The sequence below is a fragment of the Jaculus jaculus genome, chromosome 7, assembly GCF_020740685.1.
Source record: "Jaculus jaculus isolate mJacJac1 chromosome 7, mJacJac1.mat.Y.cur, whole genome shotgun sequence".
Classification (NCBI taxonomy): Eukaryota; Metazoa; Chordata; class Mammalia; order Rodentia; family Dipodidae; genus Jaculus; species Jaculus jaculus.
This window is the reverse complement of record NC_059108.1, coordinates 46,836,056-46,855,221: the sequence shown is the minus strand read 5'-3', so window position 1 is coordinate 46,855,221 and position 19,166 is coordinate 46,836,056. Positions and strand designations below refer to the sequence as shown.

At 36.7% G+C, this 19,166-nt stretch overlaps 1 protein-coding gene across 5 annotated transcripts in view; it reads left to right on the top strand.

Moving 5' to 3' along the window:
• Window positions 1-19,166, top strand: part of Grik2 (glutamate ionotropic receptor kainate type subunit 2) — a 744,982-nt gene that overhangs the window by 425,992 nt on the left and 299,824 nt on the right. The window lies entirely within an intron of this gene.

The following is a 19,166-nucleotide window of genomic DNA, read 5'->3' as shown; positions in this document are numbered from 1 at the left end:
AATAAAAAGGCAAAGGTTGAAGAAAACCTACATTCATCTCCTCTCTCTCTCTCTCTTCTCTCTCTCTCTTTTTTTTTTTTTCCTTTTCCTGAGGTAGGGCTTCACTCTAGCCTGGACCTGGAATTTGCTATGTGATCTCAGGGTGGCCTCAAACTCATGGCGATCCTCCTACCTCTGCCTCCTGAATATTGGGATTAAAGGTGTGCACCACCATGCCTGGCTCCATTCATCTCTTTTTTATATTTTATATTTATTTCTGAGAGAGGCAGAGAGAGAGAGAGAATGGGGAAATCAGGGCCTCCTTGTGCATCTGGCTTACATGGGTTCTGGGGAGTTAAACCTGGGTTCTTAGACTTCATAGGCAAGTGCTTTAACTGTTAAGCCATCTCTCCATCTCTTTTTGCTTCCTGACTGGATGCAATGTGTTCATCACCCTCATGCTTCTGCTGCCATGATATCCCTGCCATGGTGGGCCACACCTTCAGCTGTAATCTTCAATAAAATCTTTTCCCATTATATTGCTTCTTTTATGTATTAAAAGCAATGAACAAAGTAACTAATACACTTTTAATTGTTTTTGAAGTATGAGACTAAGATTAAAATAATTAACAAGAAAAAGAACTGCTTCTGATGTTTACATGTATGGAGAAATAATCCTATAAAGAATAAGTACCCTTCTGTGAACAGAGTAGAGCTTGACATCTCCATAGGACTGAGGACACAGCTGAGGTGTTGCTATGGACATTCTTTCCATTTCAATAATGACTGAAGCAGACCTTTCAGTCTATCTTGGCACGGACCTTGACTGGAACTCTGTAGTTAGTAGTAGCTCAGCAAAGATCACCCGAACTGTCTATATAGAGAGCCACATCTGTACACAAAGTCTCTGGACAGTGCCTTCATTGGAACTGGGGGTGGGGAGTGAGTGAGGCAAGAAGGATAATAGGGGCTATTCCAGGCTTTGTCTACATAAGGAAATAAGACAGATGCACTTAATTAATTGCCTGTTCTTCAGCGTTGGAAGAGAAAAATAAGAATAAGAAGTTTTCTGTATCTGGATTGTTCTGGTCTGTACAGAGATCATATTTCATCCTGAACTTTCATATTTTACTACTAATCTTGTTGCACCTATCGCTGCAATCATCTCCAGGGCATGTATTACTTGTCCAACTACATTCTAGCTCCAGTAAGCCTCTTGATTTTCTTAGAATCTAGGCCCCAAACCATAGTAGACAGACAGGAAACTTTCAAAATAAACTGATCAGTTCTCTATATAAACCTTTCCATACATTCTAATTGAATTTTAAATAAAATCCAAATATCATTTGCAAAATAATGCTTGCTTCTCATTTTCTCAACACTGTATGTTTGATCCACCATGTTCTTTTCTAGTTTCTCAACAGAAACAAAATTCCAATACTTTGACACTTGCATTCTCAATCTCCACTGTCATTTATGCTCTCTTTACCTGGAGAATTCTTGCTCATTTTAGTGACCACATCACTAAACATCCCTTGCTTAGATTGAATTCCCCTAATTATAATAAAACTTAAGCATTTATCTTCCTTGTTTGTATCAAAAATTGTTATTATATTTATATGTAATTACTTAACAAGGGTTTTCCCATTAGCCTGAATACAAATCCTGTTAGATGAAGAAATATCTTACTTTCCACTATTTTAATTATGTCTGGAAATGTGTCCATCATAAAATATATTCTCAATCAATATTTATTGATTGTTTAATGAATGAAGAATAATTATGAAATGCATAAAAGCTACTTCACATTGAGAACTTACATGTCTTATGGAGAGCTAATTTCTGGTAGCATACAAGGGGCAAGGAATGGCAGTAACCAGAGAATCAGTGGAATGGTCATGGATCAGCACTTTGAGAGAGTAAAAAAAATTAGAATGCAAGGCAAAATGACAATAATGTCTTTGCTTACTGGGAAACATAGTGCACAAATATAAAATCTGGCCCCTATGTGCTTAATTATTTTCTTTTATTTCACATATGTGTGTACAATATGCATGTGTATTATGCATGATAATATGTGTGTGGGTACACATGTGTGCACATGTATGTGAAAGGCCTTATTCATTAACAAAAGGGTCTCTTCTTGAGCATAGAGATCACTGATTTGTATAAATCAGCTATCCACGAAGCTCCAGAGACTTTCTTTTTTTGCCTCCTTAGCATTGGGATTACAGACTCCTAACACTATGCTCAACATTTGACAAAAACACGTCAGGTCCTTATGTTTGTCTAACAAGAAGCTGATTCACTAAGCAATCTCAATAGTTCTATATAGAGAGATTAAAAGTCCGGAAAGGCGGGGAAATAATTTATGTTATGTTAAGAAGAAGGAAAGTCCCTAAGTGTGCTCTGATTGGAGAGTGTGAGCATAAGGAAACACACTTGAGTGGTATGTAGATGGCATGTATGACTCTGGTGCACGCTGAGCTGAAGGACTGTCAACAAATAGGGAAGTGATCAGTCATGGACCATGTCCAAAACATTGTGGGTAGATTAATAATAAAGTTGTGATTATCTTCTACATGCTTATCCCAGCAGTTCAGGGTCAAAATGTCATATGTTTCCCTATTTTACATAAATGGAATTCTTGTCATTTGGAGGGGGCCAAATAAATCATAAAAATAATGAGGAAAATGAAAAACAAATGTTTGTGAAGAAATATGAAAATATTTATAAAGCAGTCAATCATGTGAAGGATATTGTAAGAGAACATACAACTTATATATTATAGTTCTCTGACACTTTGCTATGAGCTTAGGAAGACCAACTTCAAATGAAAAATACATGATTAATGGGATATGATATTACAGAATTATTAACAATGATTTTGGGATATTACTAGAAAAGCATTCATTTTAAAGCAAAAGGGTGGGAAGGTTTTACATAAAATTTGATTGGGCAGCTTTGGTGACATTACAGGAGAATGATGCATTTCCATTGCAAGATGAGTGACCAAGGGGCCTTTTTGGGAAAATTGCCACTTACATTATATATATATATATATATATATATATATATATATATATATATATATGTAGACATGCATACGTATTACATATGTAATATATATAAAATAAATGAAATCACTTATTATTGCCATATTATGGAATTTTCTCAGATAATCCCCTGTGTGGCCACAATACAGTTCATGTGTTTTCAAGTGTGTGTGTGGGGGGAATAAACTCATCCTATTATACCATGTTCATTGTTCAAAAATGTCCAACTTTAAAAAATGTATTTATATGTGTGTGTGTGAGAGAGAGAGACAGAGAGAGAGAGAGAACGAATGTCCAGATTTATAGGAGTGATTGGTAAATTGAAATTGGACAGCAGGCTTTTCCAGAAACACCTCTAATATTCATGCCATTACTCCAGTCCCCCCCCCCCAAATTCTTATTATATGGTAAACATTTGTATGTAATTAGAAGTATAAAATAAACATAGGATGTACTCTTCCTATTTTTTCTCTAGCTTCACATTCGCTAACTGCTCTGATTATTTTTTAAAAATACTTTTTGTTCATATTTATTTATTTATTTGAGAGCAACAGAAACAGAGAGAAAGACAGATAGAGGGAGAGAGAGAGAATGGGTGTGCCAGGGCTTCCAGCCACTGCAAACGAACTCCAGACACGTGCACCCCCTTGTGCATCTGGCTAACGTGGGACCTAGGGAACCGAGCCTCGAACTGGGGTCCTTAGGCTTCACAGGCAAGCGCTTAACCCTTAAGCCATCTCTCCAGCCCCTGCTCTGATTATTTTATTATGACTATTCTCGTGGATATAGTGTTTAAGTTAAAATAGATATTAAAGATTAAAATTCCCTTTCACCTCAATTTAAAATGCTTAATAAATTTTATTAATTTAAATTTGTATAATGATACTGCATTAATTTTGAAAACCATTATATTGGTAAAAGCAAAAAAAATATATATATATCTTAGGCTAGTGATAGAGCTAGGCCAGGGTACACTATGAAAAATTCACAAACAATTTTCAAGAATATAGTTTTATAATAAAATCAATTAACTGGTATATCATTAGGCCAAAATCTTTTTAAAAGTAATTAAAATAGATGAATAAGCAGATGTTTTCCAATATGTATAAAAGTAATAATTTATAAATTGTTGTATAAATACTAAGAGTTTATAGAGCTGGTGAGATGGTTTAACAGTTAAGGTACTTGCCTGAAAAGCCTAAGGACCTATGTTCTCCAGAACCCACGTAAGTCAATTGCATAAAGGTGAGGCTAGTACAAGGTCACACATGTCCCCTAGGTAGTGCAAACATCTGGAGTTCGAGTGCAGTCGCTGAGGCCCTGGCATGCCAATTCTCTCTCTCTTCCTTTGACTTTCTGCTGCTCTCTCTAATTTTTTTAAAAAATTTATAAATACCATAAGTCATATATGCAAATATTATATGTGAAGTTCTTGCTTACCTGATTTTGAAAAATGTTATATTTAAGAATGAGAAGAAATTTTTTTCTAAAATATTTTATAGAGATTTTTTTCTTATTTTATGAAAGAGAAATAATATCTATTAATAATCCAGGCTGACTTTTCTACTTGTGGAATCTTGTACTCATTATCTGCCTGTATAAAAGGTGGCTGAATAGAATTTTCATTTATCAAATTTTATTTAAATATAAATCTCCACTTTAGGTAGATGGAAGCTATTTGTTTAATGGATTTATAGATATCTGAGCAGACCAGTGTTTATCATCCTCTTTTGATAGCAGTGGGGACACAAATCCCGTGCCCATAGCAACAATGAATCCCAAATTTCTCAGGAATGATTATTTCTTAATGGTGATGTTGTTTAGTAAGCTTTAGCAAGTCAGAAATGTACTTCTTAAAAGTGGAAATCTTGTAGAAGATTTAGGTTAGACTTGATCATACCCTCTCCAGTGTCTTCTGGTTCAGGTGTTTCCTGTAAGGGCCTGGTGAAGGTTCAGCCATTTGGTCTGCCTTTTAGGAAGTAGAATTTTATGGTACCATTGCCGTTTGGGTCTAGATTAGTGTTTCTTTCCCACCCCTTAGATGCCCTCCCCTCCCTCCCCCTCCATCCTAGTGTCTAGTCCATGAGATGCTTGCAGGATATGTAAGGTATCTTGGGTATATTAAGGTTAGGTGCTGTAGATGAGTGAGACTATGTGGCGATTTTTAAATCTTCCTTCCCTCCCTCTCCCCCTCCCTCCCTCCCTCCCTCTCTCTCTCTCTCTCCTTTCTAACTCTTGTATATTACTTATCTTTTTCCTCATTTTCTTAGTGGCCACTGACCTGTAACTCCCAGTACCAGCATGGGGCTATCATACACAATGAGCTTTTGATCAGAGAAACCTACAAGGTTTCCTAAAAGAATGACAGATTTCTGTCAGAGTACTTGTTAACCTACCAAAGATCAGTGGTAAGACCCTATTGCTGAAGACTCCATGTGCAAGTGACACGTAAAATGGAACGGCATGGCTGGAAGCCAGGAGAGAGTCAGTTCCCAGACAGTCAGTGTGTCTACTGCCAGAAGGTGCTACATGGGTGACTGGGGGAAATGACCAATATCTGTCCAAGCAACTCATGGTCTAACCTACTTAGCCACAAATAACTGGTTGTGATGCCCACACAAGTCCAATAGTGGTGCACAGCCATGGTGGGGAACCAACTGCTCTTGATTTGGCTTACTGATCCCCTCAGTGGTGCAGGACCCATAGCTGGAGCTGGGAAACAAGTCAGAACCATATCGAAACATAAGCCCACTCTCCAATATCAAGCTACCATCAATCATGGGGTACAAGAGGGCCTACACCTATTAAACTCTCTACTAAAAAAAGTAAGGGTTATCTCATTTGTCCTGGTGCTAACTTACTCTCCATTGGAGATTCTGCTTCTCTTTTTTCAGATAGATGCAGATCCTAAGGAGAGAGCCACCCCATCATACCTCAAAAAGGCCCCGACTGAAACTAACGACAATTGGCAAAACAAGCAAGGGTGCTGTTTTTCTGATGAACCAGATACCAGCAAAAGGGGGAAGGACACCAACACAGAGAAAAATCAACTCCTACCAAACCAGAGAGCCAGAGCCTCAGAGGCCCCCAACACCTCATCACTGAAGCAGACCAAAAATGAACTCAACATAGCTCAGGTACATTTTGCAGAAGAGGGGGTGGAAAGAATGTCAGAGCCACATGTTGGGTCATGATATGCAGAGACATTTATCATACCAATAACTGTGGGCTAACTCCACAATGCACGACCCATATACATCAACAAGGAGGGGCCATTGGGGAGGGGGTAGGTCATGGATGAGCCTAATAATGGTACCAAACTGCCTGTATTTGCTGAATAGAAAACTAATAATTTTTTTTTTTTTAAGTGGAAATCTTATCCTGGGATGATTTAAGCTGAATATATTTCTTTGGAGATGTTAACCTTTTAACCTATCTCTTACATAGACTTCTTCACACGCTTTTACTCAAAGCTATACTGATTTTCTTGCTTCACTGTTTATAGTTGCAATTATACTTGGTAATCAAAACCTTTTAAAAACTTTTTTGGATCACACTTATGTTTTAAGCCAGTAGGATTACCTCAGTTGGGACCACATATTTTGTTTTGACCTTACAAAATTTCCTATTTGACTCATCAGATAATGATAACCAATTCGCTCTTTCCTTTAATTACTAAATTTGAATTAAAACATGTATATGAACCTTACAACTTTAAGTCCAAATAAATATGCAATTATTTACTATTGGAAATATTCCTTATTTAAGAACAGTTAGTCCATTGATTCAAATTTTATGTAGAAAAATTTAATTAATCACCAGTCTATTACTCTGTAATTATATTTAGGGTTACATTTTGTCTAGCCAAAATGGAAATCCTAATTAAAAAAATAAATTTTTATATTAGTCATCCCTTACTCATGAGATTATTTTATACTTATTGATTTATCATTCTCTATGATCACTGTGGTTCTCATATAGTGAAATTAAAAACCCTATGGAACCTGATAGGTAGTTTCAGGAAACTAATTACTGAGGTATTCCTTAAAGGAAAATCATTGTCTAACAAATTTACCTATTAATGCAGACCACTTTTCTGGCACTGGACTCTGAATTCTCAGTGGCAAGCAACACAGAGGTCTTTTCACGAAAAGTTTCTACTTTGTCATTGAAAAATCAGGTACTAAGCTTTTGTGTCTTCACCTAACACATGGAAAAGTAATGCCAGTAAATATCTCTTCTGTTTACTTAAAGACTCAACCTTTGGGAAATTGGAGTCTAATAAAAGGCTGGATAAAAAAAAAAAAAAATCACACAAATCACATCAAAGACAGGAAATGCATGGAAGGCACAGCATAGTTCATGAGGTTCATTTAAGATAAACACACGTCTAGGAGGAGGCTGGCACAGAACCACATGCACATGAGGAACAGAAAATAGGAGCATATGTAGAATTTAGAAAAAAAAAATAAAAACATACATTCAGGTGGGAGACACAACCTTCTCATGGAAGAAAGGTAAAAAACAAGGTGGTGATGGCTTAAGGAAGAGTAGCACAGGAGCAGAACCAAAGCAGACACCAGGAAAGTCAGAGGAGATATGGGTAGTTAAGCTTTATACCCATGGTTTCCCAAAGCTTTGAGAAAATACACAGGTATCAGATTCAGAGTTTAGAAAATACCCACATGGTAGGGGTAGAGTTTAAAGAAAATCCCCATGTGGTAGACTCAGAGTTTAGAAAAAAATCACACTTGTAATTTAAGTGAGAAGATAGTAAAACAGATAAAATGTAAGCAGAAATCTGTCCAGGCCAAGAAACAGTGCTCTGCTCCCTCCCCACCCTACCCCCAGCCAGCCAGGCTGTAAGGGTAGAAAGCCACACTTACATGTAATTCAGCCAGAGATCACCTAACCCAGACAAGGACAGATACCAGCATAGACAGGCCATTACAATCAATTGAAAATGTATTCTTTCATCAGATCCAGGTATGTAACCGGAAGACACAGTTAGTTTGCTGATTTGAAGGGTTGATCACAAAGACCAGCCCACCTAGGTAGTGTGCTAGATTGGAAGCAGCAGGGGCACTGCAGCCATTGTGGATGAAACTGGATCAGAAAGGAGGTCTATTTGTGTCAACGCAGGGTGGAATCTTCTGGTTCTCTCTTTGGGCTCCTGTCTATAACTGAAACTGTGTAAAGGAAGCTAGCCTTTGTCTGGCATAACAAGTAACAGGTTATCAGAAAGAATGGGTATTCAAGTTAATACAGAATTAAGCAGTCTGCTTGTGCACATTCAATCAAATAGGAGGAATATTCATCCTCCAAACATTAACTAGAGCTTCATATAAGTTCCTTCCTTGACCTTTCAATTTCTTTTTTACTTTTTGTTTGGGGGTGAGGGGACTTTATTATATGAACATATTGCAAATTGGTCATATTCCCATTGGGTTATCTTGTTGTGTTGTCTTTCCCCCATCAGCATTCTGCTGAGGACCTTCTTTTTTTTTTTCCTTTTTTTTTTTAAATTAGTTTTCTATTCAGCAAATACAGGCAGTTTGGTACCATTATTAGGCTCATCCATGACCTACCCATCCCCCATTGGCCCCTCCTTGTTGAGGTATATGGGTCATGCCTTGTGGAGTTAGCCCACAGTTTTTGGTAGATAAATGTCTCTGCATACCCTGACCCAACATTTGGCTCTGACATTCTTTCCGCCCCCTCTTCCGCAAAATTTCCCTGAGTTATGTTGGGTTCATTTTTGGTCTGCTTCAGTGATGAGGTGTTGGGGACCTCTGAGGCTCTGGCTCTCTGATTTGGTCGGAGTTGATTTTTCTCTGTGTTGGTCTCCTTCCCCTTGTGCTGGTATCTGGTTCATCAGGAAATCAGCACCCTTGCTTGTTTCACTAATTTTCCTTAGTTTCAGCCGGAGCCCTTTTGAGGTATGATGGGGTGGCTCTCTCCTTAGGATTTACATCTATCTGAAAAAGAGAAGCAGATTCTCCAACAGAGAGTAACTTAGTTCCAGGACAAATGAATTAACCCTCACTTTTTTTTTAAATAGAGTTTAATAGGTGTACGCCCTCTTGTAGCCCATGATTGATGGTAGCTTGATATTGGAGAGAGGGTTTATGTTTGGATATGATTCTGACTTGTTTCCCAGCTCCAGCTATGGGTCCTGTACCACTGAGGGGATCAGTTAGCCAAATCAATAGCAGTTGGTTCCCCACCATGGCTGTGTGCCACTATTGCACTTGTGTGAGCATCACAACCGGTTATTTGTTGCTAAGTAGGTTAGACCATGAGTTGCTTGGAGAGATATTGGTTATTTCCCCCAGTCACCCATGTAGCACCTTGTGGTACTAGATATGCTGACTGTCTGGGGACAGTCATGGCTTCCAGCCATGCCTTTCCATTTTACGTGTCAGCTGCATATGGTGTCTTCAGCAATAGGGTCTTACCATCAAGTACTCTGACAGAAATCTGTCATTCTTTTAGGAAATCTTTTAGGTTTCTCTGATCAAAAGCTCATTGTGGATGATAGCCCCATGCTAGTACTGGGAGTCACAGGTCAGTGCCCACTATGAGGAAGAATATAACTAATATTATTTAATGTACATTTTACTCTGTAATCTTTCTTGGCCCATAGCAGGTATGATATAGATGTCTCTGTAGTGACAGGCACTCAGCTTCTCTTCTTATCATTCTTACATGTCCTGGGTCTCCCCAGTATTCACTTCCATGTGTATAAAACAGGTTAACCAACATTGAGAGCAACATTGATCAACATGGATAAACATATACATTTAGAACACTTTTTGATGGGCATAACTTCTCCATTTAGCCAAAAAACAGCTTGAACTTTATTCTGTGGTCAATGACCTTCCAAACAATAGGCTTCTGACATGGTTCTCAGTACCAGGCCTGAATTCACTTCCACTGAGAAGTCCTCAATTCTTCTCAGAGATAAGTTGATCATAAAATGTGTTACTATTGATACTGGTGGGGACATCTTGCCTGGCAAGTTGATTTTGTAGCTTACAAGATCCACAGTACCATTAGGAGTGCCCTTTCTTCTAAGAGTTATATACTATAAGAATAACCATATTTTGGGGCCATGTCATTGAAGCAGTTTATTACTGAGAATTTTTTTATTTTTCAGGTGAACTTTTTCCATGGCAGAGACTTTGCATTGTGTCAAGACTGCTAGAAACAAATATACAGTGGTTGTCTTATTCTCTCACACATGCCTTTTCTAGAGAAGTACCACTACACTGGTGGAAAATACTAGCATATTTGCTTGATGTTAAGTCAAAACAATACATATAATTTAAAATATTTTTCATTGTTGTGCATGTGTGCGTGAGCATGTGTGTATGATCCCAAGCCAAAAAAGAAAAAAAAAAAAAAAAGACTAGTTAAGTACTCTGTCACTGAGGTATAAAGAAAATGGTATTGATTTTTTTTTCTCTTCCACAAACACCCAATCTGTATTTTGTTATCAAATGTAAATGTGGCAATGCCAAGGGAATTTTGATAGAATCCATTGTTCCACATCTGTTTAGTGAATTATTTCATGTAAAATATTTCTTAAGATAAAATAAGCTTGACTTTGACTATAATTAATATTGACAAGCCAATATGTATATGGCAATTCTTTTTTGTTTTAATTTATTTATTTGAGAGTGAGACACAGAGAGAAAGACAGATAGAGGGAGAGAGAGAGAATGGGCGCACCAGGGCTTCCAGCCTCTGCAAACGAACTCCAGATGCGTGCGCCCCCTTGTGCATCTGGCTAACGTGGGACCTGGGGAACCGAGCCTCGAACCGGGGTCCTTAGGCTTCACAGGCAAGCGCTTAATTGCTAAGCCATCTCTCCAGCCCAATTCTATTAATAATTATGAAAAAAATTCTGTTCCTCTGCAAAGATGATTATGAAAAGTTCCACACAGGAGAGGAAATTTTGTTTACATAAGATAGTTAACATGTACATTTAATAGCAACAATAAGACACTATTGTAAATGAGGTAAACAAATGCATGCATTAAGGGAACCAGGAACATTGTTTGACTATAAACTAGCAACAAAAGTTACAAAACAAAGGAACTTAATACTGGGAAAACTATGAAAACCCAAACCTAAATGTTCAATTTCATAAGAAAAAACATGTAAAAATAATTATAAATAATAGTGATATTATACCCAGAGAATAATGCAAAGTAAATGTGCCAAAGACAAAACTGTTAACAAACACAATTATATAAGAATTTAAACATTGTTGAGAAATAAACATAAATATGTACATAGAATAATTATAAAATAATAATCATATAACAAATATAGTGTAGAAATTTGCAAGTGGGTGGTAAACTTCTCAGGTTATAAAGATAATTCTTGAGAAAACCATCAAAATACACATTATGAAAGTCATAGGAAAATACAGAAAACATTTTATAAATGTTCAAGAACACATGCATAATACCCATTAAATAATTGCCACGGGAATGAATTATTGCAATTGGAAAGTCATCCTGAACCCCCCCCCCCCAAATAAATTCATGTAGTAATTCACTTCAATATTTTATTCATTGCTGAGCCTGCTGGTATAGACCTTTAATACTACCTGCTTTGGATACTAAGAAATATTGCAAGTTTAAAACTTGCCTGTGCTCCACAGCAAAGTCCATCCTTGGCAACTTAAGGAAATCTCCAAATAAATAATTAAAAATAAAGGTCTAGAGGGCTGGAGAGATGGCTCAGCGGTTAAGCGCTTGCCTGTGAAGCCTAAGGACCCCAGTTCAAGGCTCGGTTCCCCAGGTCCCACATTAGCCAGAATCACAAGGGAGCACACGAGTCTGGAGTTCGTTTGCAGAGGCTGGAAGCCCTGGTGTGCCCATTCTCTCTCTCTCTATCTGTCTTTCTCTCTGTGTCTGTTGCTCTCAAATAAATAAATAAATAATATAAAAAAATAAATAAAATAAAGGTCTAGAGATACAGTTAAGTGTGAATAATATTTCCTAGCATAAAGGATGCCCCAGAATCATTCCTTAGTACTGAAAAAAAAACAAACAATTATATTCATTTAGTATATGCAATAAGTATTGAACATTTATTAACTACAACTCAAAAATATGTGACATGCTTCCTTTTCTTTATGCACTTACAGTCTAATATAGGAAGATATGATAAGTAAAAGAAAAATATAATTTTAGTTCAAAGCATTGCATACTGGATTCCTGAGATTAGGAAAGTAGCACATTTCTTCATTTAACCAGAGTATTCAAAGATCTTATGCATAAACTCTCCAAGATACCCTATATTTAAAAGCCTTGGGATAAAAAGGATGAGTAAGCCAAAGTCCTAACCCAAAAGGGATTTAAGTTTAGCTACAGAGAGATAAGAAACCAATTAAAATGTGATATGGTCATTGCTGTAGTGACAGCAAGCATTTTTTTTTTTTTTTAACATGGAAATATAGCCAAAGTCACCTGTCATTACTAGAGGACAGATGTGTTATACATGCTCTAAAGCACTGATCAAGATATTTGGGAATATCACCAAGTTGAAAATACTTCATTTAAGAGGATAATACTTATAGGTGACATGAGAGCATGGATAAATACAAATAAATAAAATTCAATAAAATCTACCTTCAGAAAATTAGGAAAATATTACATTTCTCCCTAATATAGTTATAAAAAAACTACCCAGTCTGGTTATTTTTGTTGTCTGTCTCTCTCTATATTTATTTACACACACACACACACACACACACACACACACACACACACACATAGTGCATATAAATTTAAGAAATCTTATATATTCTTAAATTTATATGCACTATGTGTGTGTGTGTGTGTGTGTGTGTGTGTGTGTGTTGTATGTTTATAGTATGTATTGCATTTATGCATCTGTGCTATATAACATAAACAAAATTCATAAATATACATATAAACCAGAATAAATATATTCTGGTTAAGATTTTAAAATAGGGAACACTAAAAGAATTAAAACTTGCCGGGCTCCTCCTGGCAAGTGTTGCTGGGGGAGGACCAGTATTGCTGGTTCCTCCCAAGGGGTTGAGGAGGAGGGTGGGTGTTGATGGCCAGAAATAAAACCAGTGAACCCGGAGTCTTTTAAAGCAGGAACTCACTTTATTATTACTGGCAGGTGTTTATATAAGGTTGAGAACAAAGGCGGGAATTTTAGGATGGGGTGAAATGTAAGGGCCAATAGCATACTGCGACCTCTGAGATGATTGGCTCTAACTCTAACTTCCTGTGTGGAAATAGCAGGCCAGAGGTCATTCGGCCCCCTGCTGAGTCATAGCTGGTCAGAGGCAGTTCACCAAACTTTACCTAGGCTCAGGAAGTTCCACTAGGCCTCATGTCTGGGCCTCTAAAGGCCCAACAAAAACTTATATGCCAATAGAAAAAAAATAAGTTGTTTTCTGTCTTGTTTTCATCATGAAACATTTAAAATAATGAATAAGACTGAGATAAACAAAAAGAAGTCAGGGATATGTCTTTATTTAAGTTTTCTTCATATAAAAGATAAACCATCTCCAAATCTGAAAATAGCTACATATATGTTACATCACTACCTTATAAATAAATCATCTTATATAAATATAATTAAAGGAAACAAATGCTGTTCAAATGGAAATATGGTGAAAAGTCTAGCTATATATCAAAATGGTTAGGTGAGATATAGGACTATTATTTTTTTACATTACAAAACATGCTCATTGTTGTCTTGACAGAGACAATTCAGATCATATGATACAAAGTAAGTAAACACTCTGTGCTCACATCTTCGTATTAAATTCAACAAAACCATGGATCTAATTGTGTGTTAGTAAAATGGATCAAAGCAAGGAATTTTCATAGAGTGGATGCCATTTCATTGACACACTATTGATTGGCACACTATTTGATGTTGGAATGCAGTGGCAAAAGATTAAACAAGAGTAAAATATCTGGGCTGGAGAGTTGGTTTAGAGGTCAAGGCACTTAACTGCAATGTCTAACAACCTGAGTTTGATTCCCCAGTACCCATATGAATTCAGATGTGCAAACTTGTGCTTGCATCTGGAGTTTGTTTGCAGTGTCTAGAGGCCCTGACACACCCATTTGTATTTATTCATTCTCTCTTTCTCCCTCTTTTCTGTCTTTCATATATGTATATCTAATCTCTCCTTTTGCAAGTAAATAAAAGAAAAAAAAGTAAAATATTCATTAGAAGATTTGAACATGTTATACTTTATAAATTTCCCATATAACTGCCTACCCCAAATCCCAGGAGTAGTAAAGAAATAGTGTAAACTGAACAGTATTAAAAGAAAAATGTTCTGCTGTAAATATGTTAAGTCCTGGTATGATGTTTATTGTACACATAGTCATTAAAATCAGGGATTTTCTTAATTTTTAGTACCAGTAGAAAATGCTCACAATACGAAGTACAAATGATTTTTTTAGTGAGTGACATAATAAATAAATAAATATATGTATACATGTACATGCAGTGTTTATACCTTTAATTTAGTACTAATATAGCTATTTAAATTAGATGATAAATTATTTTTCTCATTTACAAGTAAGAAGCTTGAAGAACAGAGACATAATGGCAAGTCACCTGGCAGTAGGATCCTTTCAGATAGGGACCATGACCTGCAAGGTGATGGCACACTGTTCAAGGAACTTAAATGGAAAGAGATTGAGAAGAAACACACTAAACATTAGCAAAGATAATTGTTGGGTATATGAAGTTTAAATTGATTTCCTTTTATAGCTTTTGTGTAATTCATAATCTGGTGAAAATAAATATGCATTTTTTGTGACTTGAATGAATTTCAGAGCCAGTCAGAATATAAAATTATAATGACAAATTAAGTCATCACATCCATGTTTATTCCTGCACAATTCACAAAAGACAAGTGAGGGAGTCAGCTTAGATGCCAATTAACAGATGACTGGACAATGAAGTTATATATAATTCAGCTGTGGCAAAGGAAAAAAAAGTAGAATATTCATAGAAAAATAGAGGGAACTTGTAATTATTATGGCAAACAAAACAAGCTATACTCAAACCATTATCTCATGATTTAAGGTTTTAAATTCATTGAAATTCGAAATTTCATAATATGCTGGCAAACTTAAATGGCGATAATGAATATTATGGCTGTAAGTAAGGACTGGTTCAGACAACAGGCATTTTTTCCAAGTTCTTATTAACATATCAATTTACACATAAGAATAAGTTTCACTAAAGTATTTTCATAGGTATTTGTAGTGGACTTGAATAATATTCACCCTTCATTGCCCTCTCTTGTTCCTCTCCCACTGATCCCCATCTCCTCTCACAAATTGTCCCTCTTCTACATATGCTATCTTTTTCATGTGAACCATTAAGTCTGATTAGGGTTTACAGAAGCAGGAGTGAGAGTTATCTATATCTACACAAGCATGGGAATACGTCTCTTCCTCCAGCAGCCATTAACTGCCTATGGATCCTCAAGAAGCAATAGGTCCTCTTCAGATCTTCCTTCCTAGTAACTATTAACTGCCTATAAATTTTCAAGGAGGGGCAAAAACCCTTCATCCTCTGTGATGGAATGTTGATGGGTTCAATCTTGTACAGGTCTTGCACAGCTGCTGCAATGACATAACATGCCAGGAACATGGCATTCCCCACTCTTCATTCCTTCCTATAGCCCTTACATCATTTCTTCCCCCTGTTCTGTGCTATTCCCTCAGCATCTGGTGGGGGTGAGGGGTTGTATATGGCTCATTCATTTTTCTTTTTGTTGTTGTTGTTTATTAAGAACATACTGTGATCCAGGCATGGTAATGCACACCTTTAATCACAGCACTCAGGAGGCACTGGTAGGAGAATTGCCATGAGTTCGAGGTCACCCTGAGACTACATAGTGAATTCCAGGTAAGCCTGGATCAGAATGAGACCCTACCTCGAAAAACAACAACAACAACAACAGAAAGAAGAACATACTGTGTATGGATATATCATGTGTTAGTACATTTCCCCCCTTGCCCCCATTCTGCTGGAAGCCCTCTTCAGCCCTCCTCAGTGGGCTTTCTGGTATTCCCCATGGGGTTGTGGGTTATGCATTGTGGAAGCAGCAGTCAGTTATTGACTAGTTATTAGGGAGGTAGTGCCTCTGGGTATGCCATCCCAAACTGTGGCTCTTTGCCCTTCTTCCTTCTGAAAAATGCCCTGAGCTTGTGTGTTTGTGTTTTAAATCTGCTTCAGTGATGAGTCCTTAAGAGCCTCTGGATTTCTGTCCTGTGGCAGCAGAACTCTTTCTGGTTTCACCTGGGCTTTGGATGAAATGTGAGGACTGGTTTAAGTCCTCAGGTCTTGTTACTTTCTGAAAAATACAAACAGATTCTTCAACGGAGAGTTAAGTTACTATAGGTAAAATAGGATAAATTTTATTAGTTTAGGGAGATTTTGATGAATGTAGGCTTTCCTTTAGCTGAAGTATGTTGGGAGCTTGATAGTCACTGTTCTCAGCATTTTGAAAAGTTTTGGGTCTTTGTAGTCACTGGCACCAATTGCAAAAGAAAATAAAGAGAAACACACCTTTGATCAAGACCAACAGTGGCACCAATGTATAGACATATACATTTAGAAGCCATTTTGACAGGCATGTCATGTCCCTTTAGCAAAACTGAAGCAGCATTTTACCACAAATGCCTAAAACATCCATAGCCACAGGATTTGACCAGTTTACACTAACATGAGTTTCCTCCTGTTGAGTGGTCTTCACGTTCAATCAGTAAGCAGTTGATTATCTCTATAACAATTGTGTCACTACTATAGCAGTGGGCATATCTTTCCTGCCAGGTCTGGAGTGCACATACAGGTCCACTGCTGAGTAAATTTCAGATGACACATTTCCTGGCAGCCTGTATAGCACCTTTAGGCATTGTGAAAGCAGAGGGAAGAAGCTTAAGGACTCTTTCTCAGGTTGATTTTTTTTTTTTAATGTTCTGCAGCCAAAGCCTGTGGTGTTCAGCCATAGGGCCATACTTTCTACTTCTGATGGGCAACACAAATCAGTAGCAATAGAATGTAAATTTGATATCCTCCTCATTTAAGCCAGGATTGTTTCATACAAACAGACTAAGAAAATGAGAGAAAATGAAACTAGGTAAGTAGGCTCAAGTAACCTAATTTGTTAGTAATCCTGATTATAGTTATTAAGAAAATACTCATGTATTAGGTAAATCAGGAAATGCTGTGTATAATGGCTTAGAGGGTGTCATTAGGTGGACAATAGAAGGCAACTTATGTTTAAATTATGTTTGCTAATACTTTGACCAGTAGAATTACAAAGCTGATAAAAAATGTCCTAGATATTTTGCCCATGATGTGAACGAAAAGAAATACTATCCAAGAGAAAGAGAGAGAAAAAAAGAAATTTTATAGATAGCAATTATTGACCTGAGATAGAAAAGTAGCTGTCACTACAAGATACCATCTGCAAATGATTGTTTAGCCAACAGAGTGATTCTAATGATTCTGAATTTGAAACACTTCAGCAAGTCAGCAGCATTCTAACATTCCAGTATTTTACCACCTTATCTATCCTATCTATTTCCCCATAAAATCTTCTGCTGGCTCTGGTGATAAAATGCTGAGAATTTAAGGAAATAGGAGGAATAAGTTCTAGTTTTCTGTAAAGTGGCTACAGTTTTCAATGCTCTGTTACATTTATCGTAACTTTAAGAAAGAATTTGAAGGCTCCCAACACAACAAACACCGAAAGATACAACTGTCTATTACTCTGCTTTCCCATTTCATATTGTACATCATTATCAGGTTGTTATAGTTTGGCTTATAAACATGAACAATTGTTGTATGCCTATCATTTCAAAGCACTTGCTCTGGCCCGTAGTTCTGTTACCTGAGCTGGGTTTGATTGGAACACCAACTTCTACTCTAGTTTGAAATTTTATGAAATGTAAAGACTGTGTGCACTTGCATAGATAAGCTTATTACTGGCTCCAACACTACCACTTCATATATTTTTTGTTACTTCCCTCATACCTGAGACTTTTCATTGTTGATCCTGAATTGAAATTAGACTCCATTTTGTGACTTTGGTAGTCATGGTCTAATGTGAAGGTGTCTAATTGGACAACAGATAATTTAATTTTTCCCCACCACCCCAGATAATTTAATTTGAAAAGGAAAAGAAAAAGAAACAAAAAGTTTATTTTTTTCTCCCATTGAATTATTTCATTATTTTTTAACAGTACTAATAGGAGTATGTAGTGTTTAATTGTAAACATAAAAATTAACTAACTCAAAATAGGGAAATATGGCAAGAGAACTTTTAAAGTCTGGCTAAAACAATGGTATTAATATTTATCCTTATTGCAACTAATGGAAATTACTGATATGTATATTTCTGCATTTCACCAACTAAAGAGACTTAAGTATCTTCATAGTTTACTTGTAAAACTACACCAATGAAAATGAGTGGGTATGATTAAATAAAGGGAAATTAAAAGATCTCAATGTTTATGATGAGGTTACACTGATGTGATATTAGCATATGTAAGAGGATTAGAAATAAAAAATTGTCTGGGGTTGGAGAGATGGCTTAGCAGTTAAGCACTTGCCTGTGAAGCCTAAGAACCCCAGTTTGAGGCTGGATTCCCCAGGACCCACGTTAGCCAGATGCACAAGGGGGTACACACATCTGGAATTCGTTAGCAGTGTCTGGAAGCCCTGGCGTGCCCATTCATTCTCTGTCTCTCTCTCTGTCACACTCAAATAAATAAAAATGAACAAAAACATTTTAAAAAAAGAAATGTCTGCTAAGTCAGTGTCACTTTAAATTATTTAATTTATACATAGATTATTTTAAAATACAAATGATAATGTTCCTTTCATTTGATGAGAGTAAGTTGGATACTTGTCTAGGAGTGTATGGAAGACAAATTTTATTTTTGCTCAGTGCCAGATGAGGATGAAAAAAGAATTACTGATTCCACACCTTCTTGTGCTCAGTTCTCCCTCAATGATGGTTGTAGTTGTAGGCTAGAGCTACAGTGCAGGTGTCTATAAATTCCCAAGCTATGCCTATAGTGGCATCCTGTG